The sequence below is a fragment of the Andrena cerasifolii genome, unplaced genomic scaffold (genome assembly GCF_050908995.1).
Source record: "Andrena cerasifolii isolate SP2316 unplaced genomic scaffold, iyAndCera1_principal scaffold0702, whole genome shotgun sequence".
NCBI lineage: Eukaryota > Metazoa > Arthropoda > Insecta > Hymenoptera > Andrenidae > Andrena > Andrena cerasifolii.
Window position 1 is genome coordinate 21,491 of NW_027485594.1, and position 12,578 is coordinate 34,068.

The window sequence follows — 12,578 nt, forward strand, 5'->3', positions numbered from 1 at the left end:
AAATTGGTAAATAAACAGAGGAAAAAAAGAGGTAACTAAATAGAGAAAAATAGGTAAATAAATAGAGAAAAAATAGGTAAATAAAATAGGGAAAAATAGGTAAATAAACAGAGAAAAATAGGTAAATAAGTAGAGAAAACAAAAGAGGTATACAAGTAGAGAAAAAATGGGAAAATAAATAGAGAAAAAATAGGTAAATTATCTGGAGAAAAAATCGGTGTATACATAGAGATAAATAGCTAAATAATTCAAAGAAAAAAAGGTAAATAAAAAAATAGGTAAAGAAATTTGAGGAAAAAATAGGTAAATAAATGAGAAAGAAAATGGGTAAATAACTAGAGAAAAAATTGGTAAATAAACAGAGGAAAAAAAGATGTAACTAAATAGAGAAAAATAGGTCAATAAATAGAGAAAAAATAGGTAAATAAAATAGGGAAAAATAGGTAAATAAGTAGAGAAAACAAAAGAGGTAAACAAATAGAGAAAAATAGGAAATAAATAGAGAAAAAATAGGTAAATAAATAAAGAAAAAATAGGTAAATTATCTGGAGAAAAAATAGGTGTATACATAGAGATAAATAGCTAAATAAATCAAAGAAAAAAAGGTAAATAAAAAATAGGTAAAGAAATTAGAGGAAAAAATAGTTAAATAAATGAGAAAGAAAACGGGTAAATAACTAGAGAAAAAATTGGTAAATAAATAGAGGAAAAAAAGAGGTAACTAAATAGAGAAAAATAGGTAAATAAATAGAGAAAAAATAGGTAAATAAATTAAGGAAAAAATGCTAAATAAATCAAGGAAAAAAAGGTAAATAAAAAATAGGTAAAGAAATTAGAGGAAAAAATAGGTAAATAAATGAGAAAGAAAAATCGGTAAATAACTGGAGAAAAAATTGGTAAATAAACAGAGGAAAAAAAGAGGTAACTAAATAGAGAAAAATAGGTAAATAAATAGAGAAAAAAAGAATAGGTAAATAAATAGAGAAAAAATAGGTAAATAAAATAGGGAAAAATAGGTAAATAAGTAGAGAAAACAAAAGAGGTAAACAAATAGAGAAAAAATAGGAAAATAAATAGAGAAAAATAGGTAAATAAATAGAGAAAAAATAGGTAAATTATCTGGAGAAAAAATAGGTTTATAAATAGAGAAAAATAGGTAAATAAACCAAAGGAAAAAGGGTAAATAAAAAAATAGGTATATAAATTAGAGGAAAAAATAGGTAACTAAACCGAACAAAAATAGGTAAATAAATGAGGGAAAAAAATAGGTAAATATATAGAGAAAAAATAGGAAAATAAATAGAGAAAACAAAAGAGGTAAATATAGAGAAAAAATATGGAAATAAATAGAGAAGAATAGGTAAATTAGGTAGAGAAAAAATAGGTGTATAAATAGAGAAAAATAGGTAAATAAACCAAAGGAAAAAAGGTAAATAAAAAAATATGTATATAAATTAGAGGGAAAAATAGGTAAATAAACAGAGAAAAAATAGGTAAATAAATAGAGAAAAATAGGTAAATTATCTAGAGAAAAATAGGTAAATAAATAGAGAAAAATAGGTAAATAAATAGAGAAAACAAAAGAGGTAAATAAATAGAGAAAAAATAGGGAAATAAATAGAGAAAAATAGGTAAATTATCTAGAGAAAGAATAGGTGTATAAATATAGATAAATAGCTAAATAAATCAAAGAAAAAAGGTAAATAAAGCAATAGGTAAATAAATTAAAGGAAAAAATAGGTAAATAAATAGAGAAAAAATAGGTAAAAAATGAGAGAAAGAATAGGTAAATAACTAGAGAAAACATAGGTAAATAAATAGAGAAAAACAGGTAAATAAACCAAAGGAAAGAAGGTAAATAAAAAAATAGGTATATAAATTAGAGGAAAAAATAGGTAAATAAACAGAGAAAAATAGGTAAATAAATAGAGAAAAACCAGGTAAATTATCTAGAGAAAAATAGGTAAATAAATAGAGAAAACAAAAGAGGTAAATAAATAGAGAAAAACATAGGTAATTAAATACAGAAAAATAGGTAAATTAGGTAGAGAAAAAATAGGTGTATAAATAGAGAAAAATAGGTAAATAAACCAAAGGAAAAAAGGTAAATAAAAAATAGGTAAATAAATTAGACGAAATAATAGGTAAATAAACAGAGAAAAATAGGTAATGAAGTAGAGAAAACAAAGTAGGCAAATAAATACAGAAAAAAGAGGTAAATAACTAGAGAAAAAATAGGTAAATAAATAGAGAAAACAAAAGAGGTAAATAAATAGAGAAAAAATAGGTAAATAAAATAGGGAAAAATAGGTAAATAAACAGAGAAAAATAGGTAAATAAGTAGAGAAAACAAAAGAGGTAAACAAATAGAGAAAAAATAGGAAAATAAATAGAGAAAAAATGGGTAAATAAATTAGGGAAAAAATGCTAAATAAATCAAGGGAAAAAAGGTAAATAAAAAATTGGTAAAGAAATTAGAGGAAAAAATAGGTAAATAAATGAGAAAGAAAAATCGGTAAATAACTAGAGAAAAATTTGGTAAATAAACAGAGGAAAAAAAGAGGTAACTAAGTAGAGAAAAATTGGTAAATAAATAGAGAAAAAATAGGTAAATAAAATAGGGAAAAATAGGTAAATAAACAGAGAAAAATAGGTAAATAAGTAGAGAAAACAAAAGAGGTAAACAAGTAGAGAAAAAATAGGAAAATAAATAGAGAAAAAATAGGTAAATTATCTGGAGAAAAAGTAGGTGTATACATAGAGATAAATAGCTAAATAAATCAAAGAAAAAAAGGTATAAAAAAAATAGGTAAAGAAATTAGAGGAAAAAATAGTTAAATAAATGAGAAAGAAAACGGGTAAATAACTAGAGAAAAAATTGGTAAATAAATAGAGGAAAAAAGAGGTAACTAAATAGAGAAAAATAGGTAAATAAATAGAGAAAAAATAGGTAAATAAATTAGGGAAAAAATGCTAAATAAATCAAGGAAAAAAAGGTAAATAAAAAATAGGTAAATAAATGAGAAAGAAAAATCGGTAAATGACTAGAGAAAAAAATGGTAAATAAACAGAGGAAAAAAAGAGGTAACTAAATAGAGAAAAATAGGTAAATAAATAGAGAAAAAATAGGTAAATAAAATAGGGAAAAATAAGTAAATAAACAGAGAAAAATAGGTAAATAAGTAGAGAAAACAAAAGAGGTAAACAAGTAGAGAAAAAATAGGAAAATAAATAGAGAAAAAATAAGTAAATTATCTGGAGAAAAAATCGGTGTATACATAGAGATAAATAGCTAAATAATTCAAAGAAAAAAGGTAAATAAAAAAATAGGTAAAGAAATTTGAGGAAAAAATAGGTAAATAAACAGAGAAAAATAGGTAATGAAGTATAGAAAACAAAGTAGGTAAATAAATACAGAAAAAAGAGGTAAATAAACTAGAGAAAAAATAGGTGTATAAATAGAGAAAAATAGCTAATTAAAAAAAATAGGTAAATAAATAGAGGGAAAAAAAAGGTAAATAAATAGAGAAAAGAAAGGAGGTAAATAAATAGAGAAAAATAGGTAAATAATTTAGAGAAAAAAATAGGCAAATAAATAGAGAAAAATAGGTAATGAAGTAGAGAAAACAAAGTAGGTAAATAAATACAGAAAAAAGAGGTAAATAACTAGAGAAAAAATAGGTATATAAATAGAGAAAACAAAAGAGGTAAATAAATAGAGAAAAAATAGGTAAATAAAATAGGGAAAAATAGGTAAATAAACAGAGAAAAATAGGTAAATAAGTAGAGAAAACAAATAAGCGAAACAAATAGAGAAAAAATAGGAAAATAAATAGAGAAAAAATAGGTAAATTATCTGGAGAAAAAATAGGTGTATAAATAGAGAAAATAGGTAAATAAACCAAAGGAAAAAAGGTAAATAAAAAAATAGGTAAATAAATTAGAGGATAAAATAGGTAACTAAACAGTGCAAAAATAGGTAAATAAATGACAGAAAAAAATAGGTAAATATATAGAGAAAAAATAGGAAAATAAATAGAGAAAACAAAAGAGGAAAATAAATAGAGAAAAATAGGGAAATAAATACAGAAGAATAGGTAAATTAGGTAGAGAAAAAATAGGTGTATAAATAGAGAAAAATAGTTAAATAAACCAAAGGAAAAAAGGTAAATAAAAAAATATGTATATAAATTAGAGGGAAAAATAGGTAAATAAACAGAGAAAAAATAGGTAAATAAATAGAGAAAAATAGGTAAATTATCTAGAGAAAAATAGGTAAATAAATAGAGAAAAATAGGTAAATAAATAGAGAAAACAAAAGAGGTAAATAAATAGAGAAAAAATAGGGAAATAAATAGAGAAAAATAGGTAAATTATCTAGAGAAAGAATAGGTGTATAAATATAGATAAATAGCTAAATAAATCAAAGAAAAAAGGTAAATAAAGCAATAGGTAAATAAATTAAAGGAAAAAATAGGTAAATAAATAGAGAAAAAATAGGTAAAAAATGAGAGAAAGAATAGGTAAATAACTAGAGAAAACATAGGTAAATAAATAGAGAAAAACAGGTAAATAAACCAAAGGAAAGAAGGTAAATAAAAAAATAGGTATATAAATTAGAGGAAAAAATAGGTAAATAAACAGAGAAAAATAGGTAAATAAATAGAGAAAAACCAGGTAAATTATCTAGAGAAAAATAGGTAAATAAATAGAGAAAACAAAAGAGGTAAATAAATAGAGAAAAACATAGGTAATTAAATACAGAAAAATAGGTAAATTAGGTAGAGAAAAAATAGGTGTATAAATAGAGAAAAATAGGTAAATAAACCAAAGGAAAAAAGGTAAATAAAAAATAGGTAAATAAATTAGACGAAATAATAGGTAAATAAACAGAGAAAAATAGGTAATGAAGTAGAGAAAACAAAGTAGGCAAATAAATACAGAAAAAAGAGGTAAATAACTAGAGAAAAAATAGGTAAATAAATAGAGAAAACAAAAGAGGTAAATAAATAGAGAAAAAATAGGTAAATAAAATAGGGAAAAATAGGTAAATAAACAGAGAAAAATAGGTAAATAAGTAGAGAAAACAAAAGAGGTAAACAAATAGAGAAAAAATAGGAAAATAAATAGAGAAAAAATGGGTAAATAAATTAGGGAAAAAATGCTAAATAAATCAAGGGAAAAAAGGTAAATAAAAAATTGGTAAAGAAATTAGAGGAAAAAATAGGTAAATAAATGAGAAAGAAAAATCGGTAAATAACTAGAGAAAAATTTGGTAAATAAACAGAGGAAAAAAAGAGGTAACTAAGTAGAGAAAAATTGGTAAATAAATAGAGAAAAAATAGGTAAATAAAATAGGGAAAAATAGGTAAATAAACAGAGAAAAATAGGTAAATAAGTAGAGAAAACAAAAGAGGTAAACAAGTAGAGAAAAAATAGGAAAATAAATAGAGAAAAAATAGGTAAATTATCTGGAGAAAAAATCGGTGTATACATAGAGATAAATAGCTAAATAATTCAAAGAAAAAAAGGTAAATAAAAAAATAGGTAAAGAAATTTGAGGAAAAAATAGGTAAATAAATGAGAAAGAAAATGGGTAAATAACTAGAGAAAAAATTGGTAAATAAATAGAGGATAAGAAGAGGTAACTAAATAGAGAACAAAACGTAAATAAATAGAGAAAAAATAGGTAAATAAAATAGGGAAAAATTGCTAAATAAATCAAGGAAAAAAGGTAAATAAAAAATAGGTATAGAAATTAGAGGAAAAAAAAGGTAAATAAATGAGAAGAAAAATGGGTAAATAACTAGAGAAAAAATTGGTAAATAAACAGAGGAAAGCAAGAGGTAACTAAATAGAGAGAAATATGTAAATAAATAGAGAAAAAATAGGTAAATAAAATAGGGAAAAATAGGTAAATAAACAAAGAAAAATAGGTAAATAAGTAGAGAAAACAAAAGAGGTAAACAAATAGAGAAAAAATAGGAAAATAAATAGAGAAAAAATAGGTAAATAAATAGAGAAAAAATAGGTAAATTATCTGGAGAAAAAATTGGTGTATAAATAGAGAAAAATAGGTAAATAAACCAAAGGAAAAAAGGTAAGTAAAAAAATAGGTAAAGAAATTAGAGGAAAAAATAGGTAACTAAACCGAGCAAAAATAGGTAAATAAATGAGAGAAAAAAATAGGTAAATATATAGAGAAAAAATAGGAAAATAAATAGAGACAAAATAGGGAAATAAATACAGAAGAATAGGTAAATTAGGTAGAGAAAAAATAGGTGTATAAATAGAGAAAAATAGGTAAATAAACCAAAGGAAAAAGGGTAAATAAAAAAATAGGTATATAAATTAGAGGGAAAAATAGGTAAATGAACAGAGAAAAAATAGGTAAATAAATAGAGAAAAATAGGTAAATTATCTAGAGAAACATAGGTAAATAAATAGAGAAAACAAAAGAGGTAAATAACTAGAGAAAAAATAGGTAAATAAATAGAGAAAAAAATAGGTAAATATATAGAGAAAAAATAGGAAAATAAATATAGAAAACAAAAGAGGTAAATAAATAGAGAAAAAATAGGGAAATAAATAGAGAAAAATAGGTAAATTAGCTAGAGAAAAAATAGGTGTATAAATAGAGAAAAATAGCTAATTAAAAAAAATAGTTAAATAAATAGAGGGAAAAAAGGTAAATAAATAGAGAAAACAAAAGAGGTAAACAAATAGAGAAAAAATCGGAAAATAAATAGAAAAAAAATAGGTAAATTATCTGGAGAAAAAATAGGTGTATACATAGAGATAAATAGCTAAATAAATCAAAGAAAAAAAGGTAAATAAAAAAATAGGTAAAGAAATTAGAGGAAAAAATTGTTAAATAAATGAGAAAGAAAACGGGTAAATAACTAGAGAAAAAATTGGTAAATAAATAGAGGAAAAAAGAGGTAACTAAATAGAGAAAAATAGATAAATAAATAGAGAAAAGTAGGTAAATAAAATAATGAAAAATAGGTAAATAAATAGAGAAAAATAGGTAAATAAAATAGGGAAAAATTGCTAAATAAATCATGGAAAAAAAGGTAAATAAAAAATAGGTAAAGAAATTAGAGGAAAAAATAGGTAAATAAATGAGAAAGAAAAATGGGTAAATAACTAGAGAAAAAATTGGTAAATAAACAGAGGAAAAAAAGAGGTAACTAAATAGAGAAAAATAGGTAAATAAATAGAGAAAAATAGGTAAATAAAATAGGGAAAATAGGTAAATAAACAGAGAAAAATAGGTAAATATGTAGAGAAAACAAAAGAGGTAAACAAATAGAGAAAAAATAGGAAAATAAATAGAGAAAAATAGGTAAATTATCTGGAGAAAAAAAGAGGTTTATAAATAGAGAAAAATAGATAAATAAATCAAGGGAAAAAGGTAAATAAAAAAATAGGTAAATAAATTAGAGGAAAAAATAGGTAACTAAACCGAGCAAAAATAGGTAAATAAATGAGAGAAAAAAATAGGTAAATATATAGAGAAAAAATAGGAAAATAAATAGAGAAAACAAAAGAGGTAAATAAATAAAGAAAAAATAGGGAAATAAATACAGAAGAATAGGTAAATTAGGTAGAGAAAAAATAGGTGTATAAATAGAGAAAAATAGGTAAATAAACCAAAGGAAAAAAGGTAAATAAAAAAATAGGTATATAAATTAGAGGGAAAAATAGGTAAATAAATGAGAAAGAAAATGGGTAAATAACTAGAGAAAAAATTGGTAAATAAATAGAGGATAAGAAGAGGTAACTAAATAGAGAACAAAACGTAAATAAATAGAGAAAAAATAGGTAAATAAAATAGGGAAAAATTGATAAATAAATCAAGGAAAAAAGGTAAATAAAAAATAGGTAAAGAAATTAGAGGAAAAAAAAGGTAAATAAATGAGAAGAAAAATGGATAAATAACTAGAGAAAAAATTGGTAAATAAACAGAGGAAAGCAAGAGGTAACTAAATAGAGAGAAATAGGTAAATAAATAGAGAAAAAATAGGTAAATAAAATAGGGAAAAATAGGTAAATAAACAGAGAAAAATAGGTAAATAAGTAGAGAAAACAAAAGAGGTAAACAAATAGAGAAAAAATAGGAAAATAAATAGAGAAAAAATAGGTAAATAAATAGAGAAAAATAGGTAAATTATCTGGAGAAAAAATTGGTGTATAAATAGAGAAAAATAGTTAAATAAACCAAAGGAAAAAAGGTAAATAAAAAAATATGTATATAAATTAGAGGGAAAAATTGGTAAATAAACAGAGAAAAAATAGGTAAATAAATAGAGAAAAATAGGTAAATTATCTAGAGAAAAATAGGTAAATAAATAGAGAAAACAAAAGAGGTAAATAAATAGAGAAAAATAGGGAAATAAATAGAGAAAAATAGGTAAATTATCTAGAGAAAAAATAGGTGTATAAATATAGATAAATAGCTAAATAAATCAAAGAAAAAAGGTAAATAAAGCAATAGGTAAATAAATTAAAGGAAAAAATAGGTAAATAAATAGAGAAAAAATAGGTAAAAAATGAGAGAAAGAATAGGTAAATAACTAGAGAAAACATAGGTAAATAAATAGAGAAAACAGGTAAATAAACCAAAGGAAAGAAGGTAAATAAAAAAATAGGTATATAAATTAGAGGAAAAAATAGGTAAATAAACAGAGAAAAACAGGTAAATAAATAGAGAAAAACCAGGTAAATTATCTAGAGAAAAATAGGTAAATAAATAGAGAAAACAAAAGAGGTAAATAAATTGAGAAAAACATAGGTAATTAAATACAGAAAAATAGGTAAATTAGGTTGAGAAAAAATAGGTGTATAAATATAGAAAAATAGGTAAATAAACCAAAGGAAAAAAGGTAAATAAAAAATAGGTAAATAAATTAGACGAAATAATAGGTAAAAAAACAGAGAAAAATAGGTAATGAAGTAGAGAAAACAAAGTAGGCAAATAAATACAGAAAAAGAGGTAAATAACTAGAGAAAAAATAGGTAAATAAATAGAGAAAACAAAAGAGGTAAATAAATAGAGAAAAAATAGGTAAATTATCTGGAGAAAAAATAGGTGTATACATAGAGATAAATAGCTAAATAAATCAAAGAAAAAAAGGTAAATAAAAAAATAGGTAAAGAAATTAGAGGAAAAAATAGGTAAATAAATGAGAAAGAAAATGGGTAAATAACTAGAGAAAAAATTGGTAAATAAATAGAGGAAAAAAGAGGTAACTAAATAGAGAAAAATAGGTAAATAAATAGAGAAAAAATAGGTAAATAAAATAGGGGAAAATAGGTAAATAAATAGAGAAAAAATAGGTAAATAAAATAGGGAAAAAATGCTAAATAAATCAAGGAAAAAAGGTAAATAAAAAATAGGTAAAGAAATTAGAGGAAAAAATAGGTAAATAAATGAGAAAGAAAAATGGGTAAATAACTAGAGAAAAAATTGGTAAATAAACAGAGGAAGAAAAGAGGTATCTAAATAGAGAAAAATAGGTAAATAAATGGAGAAAAATAGGTAAATAAAATAGGGAAAATAGGTAAATAAACAGAGAAAAATAGGTAAATAAGTAGAGAAAACAAAAGAGGTAAACAAATAGAGAAAAAATAGGGAAAAAATAGAGAAAAAATAGGTAAATAATCTGGAGAAAAAATAGGTTCATAAATAGAGAAAAATAGGTAAATAAATCAAGGAAAAAAGGTGAATAAAAAAATTGGTAAATAAATTAGAGGAAAAAATAGGTAAATAAACAGAGAAAAATAGGTAATGAAGTAGAGAAAACAAAGTAGGTAAATAAATACAGAAAAAAGAGGTAAATAAACTAGAGAAAAAATAGGTGTATAAATAGAGAAAAATAGCTAATTAAAAAAAATAGGTAAATAAATAGAGGGAAAAAAGGTAAATAAATAGAGAAAAGAAAGGAGGTAAATAAATAGAGAAAAATAGGTAAATAATTTAGAGAAAAAAATAGGCAAATAAATAGAGAAAATAGGTAATGAAGTAGAGAAAACAAAGTAGGCAAATAAATACAGAAAAAAGAGGTAAATAACTAGAGAAAAAATAGGTAAATAAATAGAGAAAAAATAGGTAAATTATCTGGAGAAAAAATAGGTGTATAAATAGAGAAAATAGGTAAATAAACCAATGGAAAAATGGTAAATAAAAAAATAGGTAAATAAATTAGAGGATAAAATAGGTAACTAAACAGTGCAAAAATAGGTAAATAAATGACAGAAAAAAATAGGTAAATATATAGAGAAAAAATACGAAAATAAATAGAGAAAACAAAAGAGGAAAATAAATAGAGAAAAAATAGGGAAATAAATACAGAAGAATAGGTAAATTAGGTAGAGAAAAAATAGGTGTATAAATAGAGAAAAATAGTTAAAGAAACCAAAGGAAAAAAGGTAAATAAAAAAATATGTATATAAATTAGAGGGAAAAATAGGTAAATAAACAGAGAAAAAATAGGTAAATAAATAGAGAAAAATAGGTAAATTAACTAGAGAAAAAATAGGTAAATAAATAGAGAAAACAAAAGAGGTAAATAAATAGAGAAAAACATAGGTAATTAAATACAGAAAAATAGGTAAATTAGGTTGAGAAAAAATAGGTGTATAAATAGAGAAAAATAGGTAAATAAACCAAAGGAAAAAAGGTAAATAAAAAATAGGTAAATTAGACGAAATAATAGGTAAATAAAATAGGGAAAAATAGATAAATAAACAGAGAAAAATAGGTAAATAAGTAGAGAAAACAAAAGAGGTAAACAAATAGAGAAAAAATAGGAAAATAAATAGAGAAAAAATGGGTAAATAAATTAGGGCAAAAATGCTAAATAAATCAAGGGAAAAAAGGTAAATAAAAAATTGGTAAAGAAATTAGAGGAAAAAATAGGTAAATAAATGAGAAAGAAAAATCGGTAAATAACTAGAGAAAAATTTGGTAAATAAACAGAGGAAAAAAGAGGTAACTAAGTAGAGAAAAATTGGTAAATAAATAGAGAAAAAATAGGTAAATAAAATAGGGAAAAATAGGTAAATAAACAGAGAAAAATAGGTAAATAAGTAGAGAAAACAAAAGAGGTAAACAAGTAGAGAAAAAATAGGAAAATAAATAGAGAAAAAATAGGTAAATTATCTGGAGAACAAATCGGTGTATACATAGAGATAAATAGCTAAATAATTCAAAGAAAAAAAGGTAAATAAAAAAATAGGTAAAGAAATTTGAGGAAAAAATAGGTAAATAAATAGAGAAAAAATAGGTAAATAAACAGAGAAAAATAGGTAAATAAATAGAGAAAAACCAGGTAAATTATCTAGAGAAAAATAGGTAAATAAATAGAGAAAACAAAAGAGGTAAATAAATAGAGAAAAACATAGGTAATTAAATACAGAAAAATAGGTAAATTAGGTTGAGAAAAAATAGGTGTATAAATAGAGAAAAATAGGTAAATAAACCAAAGGAAAAAAGGTAAATAAAAAATAGGTAAATAAATTAGACGAAATAATAGGTAAATAAAATAGGGAAAAATAGATAAATAAACAGAGAAAAATAGGTAAATAAGTAGAGAAAACAAAAGAGGTAAACAAATAGAGAAAAAATAGGAAAATAAATAGAGAAAAAATGGGTAAATAAATTAGGGCAAAAATGCTAAATAAATCAAGGGAAAAAAGGTAAATAAAAAATTGGTAAAGAAATTAGAGGAAAAAATAGGTAAATAAATGAGAAAGAAAAATCGGTAAATAACTAGAGAAAAATTTGGTAAATAAACAGAGGAAAAAAAGAGGTAACTAAGTAGAGAAAAAATAGGAAAATAAATAGAGAAAAAATAGGTAAATTATCTGGAGAAAAAATCGGTGTATACATAGAGATAAATAGCTAAATAATTCATAGAAAAAAAGGTAAATAAAAAAATAGGTAAAGAAATTTGAGGAAAAAATAGGTAAATAAATGAGAAAGAAAATGGGTAAATAACTAGAGAAAAAATTGGTAAATAAATAGAGGATAAGAAGAGGTAACTAAATAGAGAACAAAACGTAAATAAATAGAGAAAAAATAGGTAAATAAAATAGGGAAAAATTGCTAAATAAATCAAGGAAAAAAGGTAAATAAAAAATAGGTATAGAAATTAGAGGAAAAAAAAGGTAAATAAATGAGAAGAAAAATGGGTAAATAACTAGAGAAAAAATTGGTAAATAAACAGAGGAAAGCAAGAGGTAACTAAATAGAGAGAAATAGGTAAATAAATAGAGAAAAAATAGGTAAATAAAATAGGGAAAAATAGGTAAATAAACAGAGAAAAATAGGTAAATAAGTAGAGAAAACAAAAGAGGTAAACAAATAGAGAAAAAATAGGAAAATAAGTAGAGAAAAAATAGGTAAATGAATAGAGAAAAAATAGGTAAATTATCTGGAGAAAAAATTGGTGTATAAATAGAGAAAAATAGGTAAATAAACCAAAGGAAAAAAGGTAAATAAAAAAATAGGTAAAGAAATTAGAGGAAAAAATAGGTAACTAAACCGAGCAAAAATAGGTAAATAAATGAGA

At 22.4% G+C, this 12,578-nt stretch overlaps 1 long non-coding RNA gene across 29 annotated transcripts in view; it reads left to right on the forward strand.

Moving 5' to 3' along the window:
* Positions 1 to 11,157, forward strand: part of LOC143378160 (uncharacterized) — a 32,647-nt gene extending 21,490 nt beyond the window's left edge. For 14 of the 29 annotated variants that reach the window (XR_013087706.1, XR_013087702.1, XR_013087698.1 and 11 more), the window contains 3 exons: positions 1,407 to 1,538; positions 3,515 to 4,523; positions 4,773 to 11,157. This is a non-coding gene — a long non-coding RNA (uncharacterized LOC143378160). Of the gene's footprint in view, positions 1 to 53; positions 740 to 1,406; positions 1,787 to 2,035; positions 2,288 to 3,514; positions 4,524 to 4,772 lie in introns of all 29 variants that reach the window. The other 15 variants (XR_013087717.1, XR_013087709.1, XR_013087705.1 and 12 more) reach the window with 15 other exon arrangements.
* Positions 11,158 to 12,578: the final 1,421 nt, after the last annotated feature.